Source organism: Diabrotica virgifera, chromosome 2 (assembly GCF_917563875.1).
Source record: "Diabrotica virgifera virgifera chromosome 2, PGI_DIABVI_V3a".
Lineage (NCBI taxonomy): Eukaryota > Metazoa > Arthropoda > Insecta > Coleoptera > Chrysomelidae > Diabrotica > Diabrotica virgifera.
In genome coordinates this window covers 196,598,596-196,614,584 of record NC_065444.1, presented here as the reverse complement: position 1 = coordinate 196,614,584, position 15,989 = coordinate 196,598,596, and the positions used below count along the sequence as shown (strand labels likewise).

General features: G+C 35.3%; 1 protein-coding gene across 2 annotated transcripts in view; it reads right to left on the bottom strand.

Moving 5' to 3' along the window:
* The window catches only part of LOC126879757 (serine protease inhibitor 42Dd-like), a 53,895-nt gene extending 42,401 nt beyond the window's left edge, over window positions 1–11,494 (bottom strand). The window contains exon 1 of one of the 2 annotated variants that reach the window (XM_050643003.1): window positions 11,165–11,494. The gene's annotated coding sequence lies outside the window, so the exon portion shown is untranslated. The remainder of the gene's footprint in view (window positions 1–11,164) is intronic. The other variant, XM_050643000.1, reaches the window with a different exon arrangement.
* Between the last annotated feature and the right edge of the window lie 4,495 nt (window positions 11,495–15,989).

Genomic DNA, 15,989 nt, shown 5'->3' with positions numbered 1-15,989 from the left:
CAAAAGTTTGTTTTCAGTAAATTATTATTTGTTTGAGTAATACATTTTCCAGCCCATGATGTGAAAATATCCAATTCCAGATAGCGGGCTCCAATGCTTGATAGGAAACGTCCTATGGACATGTGGGATAGGTGGCATAGAACATAATCAAATAAATACCCGTGGATCAACTGAGAACAGGCTCATCATAATATGGTCAGATTTGTACTGAAACTATTACGCTCCCTAAAAGCTATTACATCAAAGAAACATGAAACGTAAATTACGTTTCATGGAAATAAACCACTGCTAAACAAATATATTTCCGGCCATTTATGAAACTCTCCGAAAATAAAAATGTGTCATGAGCATGAATCACACTCGTTTCATTGGTAGGCGGACTTTGAGATTTGTTTAGCAGTGTTTTCTTTTCATGAAACATGTTTTTCGTTTCATGTTTCATGTTTTTCGTTTCATGTTTCTTTGGTGTGCGGCTTGGCTTAGGCAGGCCGCACATCAAAGAAACATGAAACGTAAATTACGTTTCATGGAAATAAAACACTGCTAAACAAATATATGTGCGGCCATTTATGAAACTCTCCGAAAATAAAAATATGTCATGAGCATGAATCACACTCGTTTCATTGGTAGGGGGACTTTGAGATTTGTTTAGCACTGTTTTATTTTCATGAAACATGTTTTTCGTTTCATGATTCATGTTTTTCGTTTCATGTTTCTTTGGTGTGCGGCTTGCCTTAGATGAAACACCATCGTGTCGAGAGGATGAATGGTAAAGGGAAAAAGTGGTGTCTTAAGTAATGTCCCAGAGTCCTGACGAACTCTGGGGTATCATACCTTATTAGCAATGAAAGGTCACACTGCCGTGTCTGACAACATTTCGTCTTAAACTCCTGGGAACAAAAATGGATATAGAGACAAAATAAAGAAAGGATGCCTTAGAATAGGGCTCAGAAATGAGTAACCCTTAGTTAACCCTGAGTTAAAAAATAAAAATATAAATGGAAACGAACAGAGGGGCGACTCCGGTCTCTGACTTTAGCTTCGCACCAAATATTGAACCGTAATGTGTCCCAAGAGAAATGTACTCAAGTAAATTATGGACATCATGAACAGATGGAAGAAGAACAAGATGAGCAGCGTACAAGTCTCTGAGCCATATATGTTAAATCTGGTATTAGAGTTTTATTACTTATATTATTTTTGTACTTCCCAAGATATTCCTTCTTTGTAGGTGTTTTAACCGACCAAAGTAGCATCTGTTAGCAAAGATAACAGGTATTACATATGAATCAAAATGTTTCGCCCAGCAGTTCATTATCTCCTGCTTATTTGATCATACTTACTTACTTTCCGTGTCCGGAACACCAACAACTTTAAATTCTGTATTTCCAAAGGTTGGCCACATAGATGGCCCTCTCATTTGCCAAAATTAAGTCTTCTTCTCTGCAGGTTTCTCTCATCTCTGTGCATGATAGTAGATGCCGGCTAGTCTGAGAAAAATGTGTTGCGGTAGCTGACGCCTGCCATAGGTGTATTCGGCGCGTCTCTGGTGCTTCAGAGATGGATCTTGATGTATTCAGAAAGCTTTTCCGAGACCTTAGTCTACTTGGCTGAGTTTGGCGGTCATGTAAGGGGTGTCTTCGGTCCGTCTCCTGCTTTTTTCGTTCTACCTCTGACGTGACCTTCCTCCTGATAGGTGATGGAGCAATTTCAGCTATGGGGTATACCTCTTCGATAGGTGTCGGTTTAATGTAACCCGATATTATACGGACCGTTTCATTTAGAGCCACATCGACGTTTTTAGCGTGAGCAGTGTTTTCCAATACTGGTGCTCCAAACTTTGCGGCCGAAAAACATAATGCTAAGGCAGAAGTGCGTAGAGTGCGTGGTTGTGCTCCCCATTTTGTATTAGTTAGTTTGCGGATGATATTATTTCTGGCACTTACTTTCTTCTTAACATCTTGATAGTGGTATCGGTAAGACAGAGTTCTATCCAGACGTACGCCGAGGTATTTTGGCGTCTCGTTGTGTTCCAGAATCTGACCACACCATTCCACCTCCAGCGGCCTTCGGGAATGCTTCTTTATTAGGTGGAAAGCACATACCTGGGTTTTTGTGGGATTGGGTTTCAGATGGTTTTCATCGTAGTATAGAGCTAAGTCTCCCAGGGCATCTTTCAGTTTCACTACGACTTCAGTGAAGGTTCTTCCCTGAACTGTCACAGATGTATCATCAGCGTAAATAAATTGCCTTGTTTGTTGGTATATGGGTTGGTCGTTGGTGTATATGTTGTATAGAATCGGCGCGAGGACACTTTCCTGTGGGAGCCCATTTTTTTGGTCCCTCCACCGACTGTTCTTGGACTGGAGCGTTACGTAGAAGCTTCTATTCTGGAGGAGACATTTCACTAACTCTGTTAGTCGGAAATCCTTTGGAGTTTCGTAGAGTCTTGCGAGTAGCCGTTGATGGTTAACTGTGTCATAGACGGCAGTTAGGTCTATGAATGCTACTCCTGTTATTTCTTTCCGTTCAAAACCATCTTCAATATGTTGGGTGAGATTATGAATTTGACTGCAGCAACACTTTGCGGGTCTGAATCCTGCTTGTTCTGGAATAATTTTAGTCTCCACAGATTCAGCGATTCGGTTTGATAATAGTTTAGTCTGTATCTATGATCTAGTATCTATTATTACATGATCTATTTGATTTATAGGTTACAGCATTTGTGGGTACTTAAGTGAATGTCTTTATGTTTGAAATATCTGCTAGCTACTGTCATGTTTGAAGAGGATACAATATTTATGAGTAGTTTTCATTCCATTATCATTGCTCTTTTCGTGTAGGCTATTGTGGGACGGTATCCTTTGATATAATAACTAGGTAGTAGATTAGGCCGCTCTGTGCATCGAGGTGTAACGCCAATATTAAGGATTGAGTGGTCTCGCTATCTTTGTCTGTCACATGCGCGGGATCGCTTGGTTAAAAGAGATAGATAGACCACCGATCGACTGCTTTCGCGTTACTCTTTTTGCTCAGTATGCCTTGTATACTCTTAATATGTCTATGACGGTATCAACCTATGGGACGGAACTATATTCGGTTGTTGACGGCATTGAAGACTTACAGCTTGTTTTTATTTAGTTCCAAGAATAAATACGAGCTGGTCTATGCAAAAGTTTGCTGCTATATTCGATTACTTAAGTTGATTTTACTACCTTGTTCCACTTAGTCTTGGCTGAACGACTTCATTTTATCTAATTCGGACGAAAAATATCATTATCAACAGTTGGCGCTAGAGTCTTTCGTGAGCCTTGGCCTGCCCCAAAACATTCTTCTATCCTTCCCTGTCGAGTGTCTGTCTTCTTCATTTCCTTACCCCAATCTCCCTTAAATATTCCTGCACATCATCCAGATATCTGTGTTTAGGTCGCCGCCTTCTTTTTCTTCTTTTGACCCGTCTATTTAGCACATTTCTGTGGCTTCGAGCTAAAAGGGCCAATGTCAATTTTTTCCTGTTTTGAGTAAACCAGTGCATTAAACATCGTTTGATACATACTTTTATACGCTAAAACCGCCAATGTTAAATTCAACCAGAAAGCCAGAACCAGAAAGCCAGAATTCAAGCAGAAACCAATTAGTGTAATAGTGGCCAATGTCATAATAAAATAATTCACGTCAGTTTCGGTTAAAAGGGCCAAACTTGACATTGGCCCTTTTATTGATTAGTGATATTGTTACTTAGGGGAATATTCACTGGGCCAATATATACAATGGCCCTTTTATCAATGACTGACATTATTATTTAGTGGAATATTCAGTGGGCAAATGCATACAATACATTGGCGCTTCTAGTTTCAATTGACATAACTACACGTGTTGTGACATCAGCAGTATCGGCGCCGTCAGTGACTTTTGGAATTAGTAAAATAGATTTTAATTTAGGGACAAGGAAGATTAGGTATTAGGTAGGTTACAGTAATGGTTAAGTCATACAGCATCAGCATCAGTCAGAAATATTGCACTAACAGAAAATACAGATTCTAGCGATCCACAACCGTTTGAAGATAGTGATGATGAATATGTACCAACAGACGACCAGTATGTAGTCGAGCAGTTTGAAGGTATTGGCAATACAACTTTAGTAGATAGTAACACAGGAAGAAGAAAAGAAGACAAAGAAGACATTGCAAGAAAATGAAAGCGCAATCCTCCCAATTGGACACGGAACGTGAGAAAATCACTAAAATCACAAGGTAAAGAGTATAAGTCGGTTTCAGGAAAAACAAGACCAGCTAAGCAACTAACGGCACCTTGCACATGTTGGAACAAGTGCTTTGAAAAATTTAGTCAAGAGACGCGAACAAAACTTTTCACAGAGTTTTATCAGTTATGGACAGTTATCAGTTATGATAGCAAATTCTATAGAAGGACAGAAAAAGAAGTTCCAACGGTTGAGACATAATGAAGGAAACTAAAGCAGACTAACAAATAATTGCAAATAATAATATAGGTACTGGAATACTTTCCAGATGAAGCTCAGGAGGAAAAAAGTGATTTTTCAGGATAAGGAAAGTTTCTTGAAACAATTTCTCCCATTAGTTTAATAATAATAATCTTATTTTTATGCATCTTTTACTACCATTTGTATCTTCCTATTATTAATTTTTATTTCTGTAATTTTTATCTACAATGCTGCTACATAATAAACTATTCGTATGAAGCCACTATGTTTATTATTGGTCTGGTTATGTCTCAAAAGAAAATAAATACAAATAAAAAAATTTAGGCAATAAGGGCCAATGTCATCTTTTTTTTTCGAAATTTGTAAATCCAGAAAAAAATTGTTTTATTCTGTTCAAATATATTATTTATCCTCTGGGCAAAATTTGGTGGGTACAACCTGCATTACAATGAAACTATAAATAAAAGTATTTTTGGCAAAATCTTCAACTGCAGTTTTCTCAAATGTAAAGATTTTGACATTGGCCCTTTTAGAACCAAGCCACAGATTTATCTTATCAGGATCACTTTCATCCCTCCGCATAACGTGGCCCACCCATTTTAGGCGGTTTTATATTGATGGTTTTCACGAAATCTGAAAGAGCCAAAAGTCTATAGTCTATAGAGTTCGAAATTATATCGCCTTTTCTACAGACTGCATTCGAAACTCCGCCATATATGTTCCTCAATACTTTTCGTTCAAAGATTATACGAAAAATATAAATCATCATTTAAATATAATCTAAATTTTAAGGAGCTGATTAGCAGATCAATTTATTGCGATTTTAAGTAAAATTTACATAATTATATACGATTTGTTTATTTAACTTTTATTTTTAAACTTAAGTAAATTTATACAAGGACAACTTCTAAAAGTTGAATTTGTAGTAATATGGTAAGTGGTAAGTACACATTTTGACCAAAGCAAGCATTTTTATTCATTAAATGTTAATGATTGTAAATGTTATCATATCATTATGTTAAATACATTATTGACTTGTCTACGGAATATGTGAATATAATAACTTAAATTGACAAAGTAGGTATTAGAAAGTTATGCCATTCATAGGTACAGTTTATTTATAGCTTAAAAAGAATGCAAATATACAAGAGAAATTGTACTTCGTACTGCGAAAAGTAAATACTGCTCTCTCCTCTCTACCTTGGAACCCATGAGTAACTAATATACAAAAAACCATGAGGGAGGCCAATGACTTAGGAATAGTTTCTTTTATATTTTCTTACATAATAAACTTTCTTATATAACTAAATTACTCAGCCACCACAACTACGGAATTTTAGCAGAAGTGGCAGATCGAGATCAAGTACAAAATGCAAATAGACTGGCAGGATTCTTTAAAACTCTTTCACTGCTACATTTTTTTGGAAGACATGCCCATGTGCTCACTTTCTACTTACTGAGAGTTTGAATGTGCACGTGTCACGGATCCGTGCCAGGCTGAGTGTTTAGACCAGGGGTTCCTAAACTTATTTGTTCCACGCCCCCTTTTGTTGAAAAAAAAGCTTCTCGCGCCCCCCCCCTTTACAATAAATTGTATGCGCCTAAATGGGAACAAAACAAAAACAAATAAGTATTACCTTGAAAACAAAACATTTATTTGTTCTACCATAAGATACAACAATATCAGTTTCCATAAAATACAAAAATTATTAATAAAAGAAAAATAGATTAGGTTGGTTAGTGAGATGGATGTGCTTGCATTTTATTTACTAGTACAGTGGAACCCCGATAAGTCGGCCCCCGATAACCCGGAAATCCGGCTAACCCGGACCGATTTTCATCAGATAAACATTTTGATTTTCAATATTTTGTATTTTTCAATTTAATTGTGGCTTATTTCCCATCAAAATAGTTAATTATCAGACAAACCTTTCAACAATAAAAATGTATGTAATATAATATTTGAGAGATAATGTGTATGTGGGTAATTTGAACTATACGATATTAAAAATGACTCATAGCACACGCCGCAGAAACAACAGCCTGTAGTATCTATTCCTTTTTATTTCAAACTGTCAGCATTGTTTAGGAAAGACTATTTAAAAAATTCTTTTATAAACAATGGTCTTTAGTTTTCACTGTTCTAATAATAACATTACATCGTTGTGAGTGTATTGTGTGTCTTCTATTGTTCGCTTCCATTTGCTTACGTTTGTGTTTGGTGTTTTTTTTAGTAATTTTAATGAGTAGGTACTGTGCATATTTATAAATATATTTCATGTTATTTCAATTCTAACGGAGTTTATCTGTAAGTATACCGTATTTTATTAATTTTTACCATATTCTCCGGCTATCTCGGATTTTCGATAACCCGGATCGGTCGCGGTCCCGATTAATCCGAGTTATCGAGGTTCCACTGTATGCCTATTCGTGGCTGAGTTTTAGTAAGTGCACAGCACAAGTCACTAGCAGCATCAAGTTTATTCCGTTACTTTGTTTTAATTGCCACAAGTGTTGAAAATCGCACAATAGTTACTTGAAAAAGGCAAATATAAATGAAGAGCTTCCCGTGATACACTAAAATACACTTTGAAATATTTTAACCAAAATGAAGGTTTGTCCATTATAACAAAGTATTTGGCAGATTAATCATACTTACAAAAAATCATTTGGATTTATTTGCAAAGCATCTTCTTGAAGTGATTCAGGCAGGGAGTCTATGTTGACATGGAATGGATCAGTTGACATTCTATAAATAAAATTGTCACAAATGTTTGGTACTTAAGTATTTCTGGAACTCTTCAATTAGGCTCTCCAAATGGTTTGATATTTGGATTTTCAAACTTGATCTTTCATAAATGTCCTTGAAGCGTGTTTCTTCTGAGATTGGCTCTACTTTAGAGAAATTAGAATAATTTCAGGAGTTTGCTGATATTTTACGCCTTCAAAGTTGAGTAACTAAGCCTCCATCACAATGAGTAACTACTATACATATTTGAGTCGCCACCCTGCAGTTTTAGGTTAAGGCTGTTCAACGAGTCAAAGATGTCTGACAAATAAGCCAATATTACTTGGATATAATGTTTTTTGAAGGCCATGTTCAGCTCATTTTGCTTTTGATGTTCCAAGGTGATTACTTCATCTCAGAGGTCAAATAATCTTGCCAACATGTTTCCTTTTGAGAGCCATCGTACTTCTGTATGAAGTAGCAGTGTTTTGTGATCACTTTCTAAAATCTTCACAAAGAGTTTTAACAGTCGAGTATTCAACGCACTGTTTTTTATATACTTCACTATTTTAATACACAACTTTAAGACAGTCATAAGTTCATTTGGAAGGGTTTTTGCTGCCAATGCTTGTCGATGTATAAAACAATGTATCCCAATCACATCAGCATTTTTCTCTATTACTAATTGCAAATGTACATAAACTGATCAAATGATGAAAGGGTTGCCAATGACTCTTGACTATTGACTCAATAACTATTGACTCATTTCCTTATCCAGTAATAAACTGATCAGTTTTTGCCAAGATAGTTCATGTTTGTCAAAAAACTCTCACACTGCTTTCATAACATTAATAGCTTTTGTCGTGATCTCCAGTCTCCAACTCTGTAGAAAAGAGTAGCTCGACTTTCATTCTTTCGTTTTGAATATACCGAACATAAACAATTAACTGATAACATTGTGCTAATATGTTAGTACACTCGTCTAGATCAATAGCAAAAATGGCGATTATTTTACTGCATCAACTACCTGGTTTTGTATGTCTTCGGTCATATCATCAATGTGGCGTTTCACAGTGTTGTCAAAAAGAGGTATTTGAGATAACTTTTGCTTACTCTGCGTTACCATACACAGTTTAACAAGCGGTTAATTTTGAATTTTAGAAAAATAACTAAATTTAATGTAATGTTCAACTTGTCTCGCGCCCCCTGATATGTCCTCACGCCCCCAGGGGGGGCGCCTCCCAGTTTGGGAACCCCTGGTTTAGACAATGCGCGTGTTTAACATTCAGCCTGGCACGTATCCACGCCAGTGGCTTATACTTTATAAGATCCGAGTTATACTTTCCAGATACGGATGCCTGGACAAAGAAATAGGAAATCAAGTACAAAAAGCAAATAGACTGACAGGAATAACACTTATGGCGAAACCGACATATTATCTACCACTGAGATGAAATCAAGAATTTATAAAGCCAGTGTAAGATCAATAATGACATATGCATCATAAACAAGACCCGACAATCCCGACATAGCCAACAACACAAAGACTACTGGAACGACAGAGATGAGAGTACCGTGAAAAATTACAGGAAATACGCTGAGAGATCGAAAGAGAAGTGAACACAATAGAAGAAAATATAACGTACACTGTATAAACAAATGGATACTAAATAGAAAAAAAAAGAACGGAATAACCACATAAGCAGAATGGAGGAGGCCTGTTTAGTCAAAATAGCAAGAAATAAATCACTAATCGACAGAAGAAGTATCGGACGACTTCGAAAAAGATGGATTGGAAAAATTTAAGTACAGAATGAAAGATTACATTATTATCGAGGGCCGAAAGTCCCTCTTTTTTTCCACCCCTGTAACGTATTAAAATAAACACTGTAATCTTTTATTCGGCGTTCAAATTAAAAAAAAATACTTATATGTTTTCTCAGGATTCGAAACAAATGAATGCATTAAAAAGCATTATCTCGAAATTTTGCGCCCACGCTCTAAAATACCGTTAGTGGATATTCTGAACGAAGGTGAGAATTAAAAAGATTAATTAATAGGTTGTAATAGAAGCCAACTTTACACAATTAATTAGGTGACAATAAAAAATTTAATCAAAAATGAATAACCATTTTCAATTTCGTTGCAACACCAAACTACAGCCGCATCATTACTCCAGTTCAATCAGAGAGTGCAGCAAGCACCTCTACCGGTTTCGAAACTTATTAGTCTCTCATCGGGAGGCACATATGCTGCTCTCTCTGACCCAACTAGGACAAACCCCAGCGTGCAGTCACGGATTGCAACGATCGAATTAGTAGGGATGCCCTAGCGGCATCTACTAGCAAAAAACTAAGTTTTCAATCTAATAGCACATAAAACAACATCCAAAAATGTTACTCTACATCCTACCAGATTGAAAACAATGGGAACCTTATCTGGTAATACCTCCGAGGCTTCTACAATTTGGAAGCCATAACGGATGCTGAGACGAAAGAAGATGAGGGAATTTTACAATTTATAATTCACGTCCCATCTGCTCAGCGCGGTAAAGTTCCATTGAGAATGGTTCCCTTCGTACTCCAATCAGAGTAAACATGTAAATCAAAAATGAATAACCATTTTCAATTTCGTTGCAAAACGAAACTACAGCCGCATCATTATTCCAGTTCAATCAGAGAGTGCAGCAAGCAGCTCTACCGGTTTCGAAACTTATTAGTCTCTCACCAGGAGGCACATATGCTGCTCTCTCTGACCCAACTAGGACAAACCACAGCGTGCAGTCACGGATTGCAACGAACGAAATGGCAAGGATGCCCTAGCGGCAACTGCTAGTAAAAAAACTAAGTTTTCAATCGAATAGCATATAAAACAACATTTAAAAATGTTACTCTACATTCTACATCCTACCAGATTGAAAACAATGGGAACCTTATCTGGTAACAAAAAATTTAATGTTTTGATAAGTAATCCTACAAGCATATAATTTTGACGTCACCATTGATGAATATAAGCAGCAACTTGAAAACTATATACGGAAACCGGAAAAAATTCTGAAATTGGCAGTACCTAAATAGGCTAAACTGAAATAACTAATCCATCCAATGAAAAATAGCTATCCAGACAGTGTCAGTTAAATTTTAGAAGCAAAATATTATCATAGAAGACGAATTCGTAGACCTTTAAACTTTACAACTGAAGAGATGTTACAATGTTATAAAAATATTGGGGTTTTCCCAGCAAAAATTACTACAATGACAGTCAAGTCACCACAAAGAGAATTATGGTTTTCATTTTTTTAGTGTTAAAATAATAACCAATACGTAATAATAATCTTGATTTTCAAATTTTGGATATTTTTTAGCTCCTATATTAAGAGCATAGGCGCAAAATTTCGGCTAACGCTTTTTAAAATGAATTCATTTTTTCGAATTCTGAAAAAACTAATAATTATTTTTGAAAAATTTAAACGCAGAATGAAATATTACATTATTATCAAGAGCCGAAAGTCCCTTAGAATAAACAAAAAGTTCCTTTTAAATTAGATATTTGAAATTAAAAATCACACTCAATATTTTCTTTTTTTCACCCCTGTAACTTATTAAAATAAACATAGAAGTTTTCAGGGACTCGGTAATAATGTAATTTTTCATTCTGCGTTTCAATTTTTCAAAAATAGTTCTTAAGGATTAGAAAAAAAAATTAATTCATTTAAAAAGCATTGGCCCGAAATTTTGCGCCTACGCTCTTAAAACAAATAGAATATTATTCATGATCAAATAAGGTACCATATACATATACCTATAAAAAAATAGGTACTTTAGCCATAACAGTAATGATGTTTAGTATTCGAATTGCTATCCTTGACGTCCATAACGGAACAACAACAAAAGGTTTCTAAATCTAATTATTCTACTTAATGTCTGAATAAAATTTAGTTTTATAAAAATAAAAGATAATAATTTTTTACTTACCAATTACTGTATTTTACAGGAGAGCAACAATTATCAACTTCCCACAGATTTCTAATATTGTTTAGTTTGATTTCTTGTTACTTTGCTATTTATAAACACAGTAGTTTTCGATAAAAAGTCAACAAAATTTAAGTCACTAATTGAGTCACTTCCATGAGTGTATTACGATTTGGTTGAAGCACATGAACAATGGAACCGGTTTAAATGAGGGTCCTCAACCTCCCAACTGTAGTATCACTATCAACAAAACAGATCTACCACAGAAAAAAAAATTGCACGCAAGTTCAACTGACGGTGGTTTGGTTCTGATATTTTAGTGCAGAGTGTATTGGAGATATATCAATGGTGTTGGTAGTTAAGTAGGAATATGGTAAAGCCAGAGCCGGCTTCAGGGTTTTATTAAATAATTCCTGCTATTTAATCATAAACGATGTGTTAGTTAGGTCACAAGTTCAGATCTTCTAATTGTCGATAATTATAGACATTAGTCATCTTTTTGGAAATTTAATCTTCTCCTTGATGTGCCTATCCGTGGCCCAGCTAGCAAGATAACGTTACATTAACGTTAAATTTAGGTTTTTTTTGTATTGTTACGTAACATCTATCAAAAAATGACGTTACTGATACGAGATTTTAATACGTATATTATACATATGAATTTATTCGTTTCTGAAACGTGGCTCTTTAGTAGGTTTTAATACGTATGAATTTTTCGTCTCTAACACGTGGCTTTTTGGTAGGTATAGACACGTATAGATCTCGTTTGAGATTGCAGCGCCATCGCGTATTTATTACGAACCTTTCATTAATACCTAACCTTACATTTCCGTGATTAAAATCGTGTTTGTTTTTATGGAGTTATGTCAAAAAAATCGAATTATTATTGTTGTGTGCCTCAATGTGACTCTTGGATCAAGCGTACCTAATAGTAATTTATCGTTTCATTCTTTCCCTAAATACGATAAACAAAATAGAATTCTATTCAATGACAGTTTAGTTGAAAAACGAAATATATGGAAATATCTTCTAAAAATGGGGAAGCAGCCTAGTCCTTACCTACATGAAAGTGTGCAGTTTACACTTTACGAATGAAGATTACTTCAAGGGTATGTTTATGTATTATAATATAAAGTAGCTATTAATAATTGTGTCTCTTTCTCTCACATAAAAGTCAAATATATATTAAATATTTATTTCAAATATTTAATAAATGTGTCAGCATCATGTATGTGGTTTTATTTACACAATAATTTTAAATCCTATATATAAATATTATTTATACCGGAAATTCTCCTAAAAAGTGACGTTTTTGTGACGTTAAAAAGGTTACGTCGAAATAACGTAAAATTGTTACGTAACATCGCTGTGACTTTTATACGTATATTTCAGGTAAAATTTGATGTAACTTTTGACGTAACTTCTTCCAAAATGTTGACGTTTGTTTGACGTTATATATACGAACATTGTTAGCTGGGGACGAATGTTGGCGATCATCAAGGCAATCTTCACTTTTTCTGCAGCAACGCGGAAAAACTGCACAGATGTTGTGTTAAACCAGGTTCTGAGGTTCTTTAACCGGGATGTTCTTTTTCTTCCTGGACCTCGCTTTCCAAATATTTTTCCTTGCAGGATGGCTTGTAGGAGGGCATATCTGGATTCATTTCGCATAATGTGTCCAAAGTATTCCAGCTTTCGAGATTTGATGGTGGTTAGTAATTCTCGGTTTTCCCCATTCTTCTAAGGACCTCCTCATTTGTAACCCGATCCGGAAATTTAATATGTTTCATTAAATTCACAAAAAGATGACTTTCTTATTGTGTTGCTGTCCCCTTTAGTTGAGGTTAGCGACTGCACTGGCAAATCTGTCTCTCTCCAATGCGGCTCTAAACAAAGATGTTGAATCAAGGATCAAGGCCAGTCTAGTCTTTGATATTTTGAAGCCATGAAATCTGGCGCCTACCGGGATCCCGTTTTCTCGTCTGTCCCTGGATGAACAGTTGCGCGAGGCGGTACTTTTCGTTTTTCATTATGTGTCCTAATAACTAATTTTTCTTACTTTGATGATCTATAGCAGCTTCCTATCTGTATCTATTTTCTTCCGGACATTTTCGAAGGCGGTATGGGTTGCCCTACCCTGGTGGTCAGTATGCTCACCGATGACTGTAGACTCCGACGGACGGCACCTTTATCTGCTTAGATTTGCGGATGGCCCACGGTGTCGTTTATGTGATGAGGAGAAGAAAAGCTCCTCACATTGTAACATTGTAACATTTTTTTTTAAATAAGATTAGTAAATAATTAATATACCTTTTGTATCCGTAAATAACTACTCTTGGCTAATTTTATTGTCATAACGGTCAGGAGCTAGCGGTCCTTGCACATTTCGTTGTCGGTATGACAAACGCAAATAGTTTATAGAGACCCTAACAAATTGTTAGAATTTTTCTGCATAAAGACAAATTTAAAGTACGAGTATTCGCATCATAAAACTAGTCCCGTTTTTATAACGTTAGGAAATAGAGTAATAAAAGATCTTTACCGATATAGCGTTAAAACCCTTTTACCAGTCCACTAAGATCCCGTTAGGTTCCTTGCCTTCCTCTGCGGCCTGTTTGAAGCGCTACCCTATTTCAAAGGATCTATATTTTGAACACTTTACAACTAAGTAACGACTTTATCTAAAAACGGAAATAGATCGGTTCTTTTTAAGAAGTTGCCATTTTTTTTTGAGAGGGGATATATCCCCACTTTTTTAGAGTAAAAGCGTCGAAAATATTGCGAATAAGAAAGGACTTGGTGGCTGACCATCTTGGAGTGCAGATGTGTCTGTCTCGTATCTAATATCTTATCTGCAATATATCTTGAGAGTGAGAAGTCACTCTATTATCTTATCTAAGTGTGAATTCACTCTTTCATCTTCCTGATTTAGATTTAACATCCGATTAGATCCAAATCACAATATAAGTAACTTCAGTGCTTGATTACTAGTTAAAGTAAAGTTAGACCCAGTTCAATTTAAGAGACATCATAGTAATAACTGTAAGAGTCTTAATTATACTACCTACAACTATCTCTAAAAGTAGAGCTAATCTACGGGCTATCAAACCTTTCTTCATCTGTGGTTAAGGCTAACCACCGATGTAATGTAGTTCACTAAAGGACAGCGATTTTATTAATAGAACTTTTTAATAATTAAATAAGAACTTTTCATTATCAAACATTAATTACAAACATTCACTATTTAATTAAAAGCTGTGTGATTGGCTTATTTATAAAACCGAGTGCCGGTGGTTTTTGAATTTTGAATTATAAACTTTTGATAACTAATTTGTATGTTTTGAATTTTTTTTTATTTACAACAATCCGCTTCAACCTAATAAGGTTATTAGCGGGATAGTTAACAGTTTATTACAATTTGTTTAAATAATTACATTCTTTGAGATACAAAAGTAGTTTATTAGTGTTGTTATTGTCTAAAATATCTTTAAGATTGTATGCTAAATGGTATTTAAATCTATGTCTATTGAATTTTTCACACTTTTCCACTAGCACATGCTTCACTGTAAGGGGTGAACCGCACTCATCACAAATTGGAGATTCTTCTTTTTTAAGCAAATGTTCATTAGAAAACTGGGTATGTCCAAGTCGTATATACAAAATAATTGTTTGCTGTCGTCTGGATACCTCGGGTGGTTGCCATGGTCCAACCTTATTTTTTACTTCCTGAAGCTTTGATGGTGATGTTTTGAATTTAATTTTATTATATTTGTTCTTTATATTTTCTATTCATCATTAAATTTACCATATCAGTTATCTCGAGATAAGCCCTAAAGAGCAAAGAGAGTATCTTTTATGATAGATGCTTGATTTATTTTTTTTTAATTAATGACCAGGCTCTCTTTACTGTGCTTGTAATTGTGCATGATTTTACCATATGCTATATGTATTTCTTTTATCATATTTATTGTTTATTTCTACATGTATCCAACCACACATTAATTGTTGGTGCAGTTTTAATTTGTGTATATAGTTCCTGTTTATTACTTGTTGTTTGGGATTCATCGTTCTGGTGAACCATTTGTTCAACATATTGTTTTTTGTTTACTTAACGATTTTTATTTATCTACTCCTAATAAGTTTCCTGATAAGAGATTACCTCTACATATTTGCTAACATAATCTATCACTATATTATCTTCGACCAGGAGAAAGATCACGCAGAATAAGTTTTGTAGGTAAGTAGGTGGACGACTGTCACCGAATATATTTATTATTTCTTTATGTAGTGTGTTGACAACATTTAGTTTTTTTTACTAATTAACTGTTCATATCTTTTCTTGTATTTGGTCTCAGAACCTCATTATATTTCCTTACCTGTTTTCGTTTCTAAGGTTTCTTAATTTTCCCCTTGTAACCCCAAAAAGTTAAGTGGCGCCCTCTTTCTATCTTCTCTTATATTAGGTAATTTTACTTATCTATCTTTTTACCTGTTTCTCTCTCTTCTCTAATCTACCTTCTCTTGTCTTAGCTTTACCTATTTCTTCTATTGGCCCCTTTCCACGTTCCAAAAGCTAGTTTCGAACCCACGACTCGCTCTCCACCAACCATCTGGCTGCCGTTAGCAGTGTCTCCATTGGTGACCTTTCTAGCATCATCCAAAAAAGGTTTCCGAGGTTACAACATGTCCTCTAGAAGTGCCCGGCATTGGCCTATCAGAGGTGGCAGATCCTGGGATTGGACTTTATGCAGCCGTGTCAGGTGAGGGAGTTGACTTTGAAGAGACTTGTGGCTTTCTGTGAGGCCATAAGGTTGCTCAGAATATCTTG